Raw genomic sequence first — 1739 nt, 5'->3', positions numbered from 1 at the left:
AGTGTATAGCAATTCATCTTCCCCACTATAAGTTTAGAGGGCGGATGAGGGACGATATAAGAGAGAGCAGATTTGGGGAATTCAGTAGGCTTGCTCATTTGGGGTGGGGGTGGGGGAAAGATGGGAAGAAAAGTTGTTTCTCAAAATCATGTGGAAATGAATATTGAAAACTAAAAAATAAACAAATTAAAACTAAAAAACAAACAAACAAAAATGTCCATAGAACTGCACCAAGAATGGTGAAATATGTTGCATCCATGATGTGTCAGGTTCAGTGCAAAAACTAGGTGCATTTATCTTACAGATACAGAGTTAAGGAGAAAATGAAAGCTATCCTGAAATATCTGATGTAGATATATTGAAGAAGAACTAGATTTTTATGTTTGGTATCAGAATTGAAAGTAAAAAACAAAAACCTAGGAACAAAAGGAAGTTATAAATGAACAAATTTAAGCTAGATGTGAGGAGAGAAAACAAACTAACATATATTTACTATTAGAACTCTCCAAAAATGGAACAATATGCTTCAGGATGGAGTGGTAACTACATTCCCACCTTTCCCAGTTCTTCAAGCAGAGGCCAGTTAATGATATGTATGCTGTAGTGAAGAGAATTATTTGGAAATATGGATTACATGCTCCTAAAAACATCTGAGAATATGTAAAAAAAATGAACCTATTAAAAAAAAGAATTATCAGTAGTTAAAAGTGTGGCCTTTATTTTTTTTGGAGAGAAAATAGCCAAAAATAATCACACAGCAGAATATAAAAGTAAGAGCTTACTTGAATGAGAACAGCTCAGTTGTTGTTTTTACTTTTTTGCTACATAGACATATTAACTCTTTGACTATTGTAAGGGTTATGGGATTTAAAGATCTTCCATGCCCTGTTGGACTTGTTGATGTACCAGGAAGGGGTGGGGCAAGAGGAAGTGGAAGCCAACTTAGAGTTCCTGCAGTGACTGGCAGCTGCAGCCAACAGAGGCAGCAGCAGCAGCAGTAATGGCAGAGGTGGAGGTGGAGGTGGAGGTGCAAACCCCCTTTTTTTGAGCCAGCCAGAATTTCTGCTGAGGACTGACAGGGACCAGAGCTGTGGGGGACCAGAACTGCTAGGGTCCGGAGCTGCTGGGAGCTTGCTTCCTGGATGTTGAATAGTTTCTGTGAGTAGTGATTGGAGGACCTTTGCCTGAGGTATCCTGTTCTGTTTTAAAGGCTTGGGAATGTGGGTGCTTACTACATCAACTATTTGTGCCAATTTTGCAACTGCTATGATGGCTTTGACTTTCTGGTTTTGGGACTCAGTTTTCTGGTATTTTAATAAATGTTCTAGCTTTATCCCCCATGTAGAAAGCCTGGTGCATTTTGTGATTAATAACCACATCAGCATATTTATAGTTTCTGTAGGCATTGTGAATATTGCATTGCTGATATAACTATTGAGGAAATTAAAGTTATTTGAAACACCTAACTGGCAGATGTGCTATCTTGAGCAAACCCTGAGAAAAGAAGTCTTGTCTATTCTCAAGATCATTGAACTTTTATTTCAGAAATATAACCAGAAGGGTATGTAATAGAGGTAGTAGGAGTTATATAGAAAACATTTCAACAAATGCATTTTATTTTGTCCTCTAAGTTGGGAATAGGTATACAAATGTAGATTATTGTTGAAAATAGTGACATTTATGTAAGCAAACACATTATTATACTGACATCATAATGCCCTAATTGGAGGAAACTGAAA

This window comes from Petaurus breviceps, unplaced genomic scaffold (assembly GCF_028583685.1).
Source record: "Petaurus breviceps papuanus isolate PSGF00001 unplaced genomic scaffold, PetGlider_PUasm1.0 90822, whole genome shotgun sequence".
NCBI lineage: Eukaryota > Metazoa > Chordata > Mammalia > Diprotodontia > Petauridae > Petaurus > Petaurus breviceps.
The sequence above is the reverse complement of the archived record's forward strand: the minus strand, read 5'-3'. Positions refer to the sequence as shown.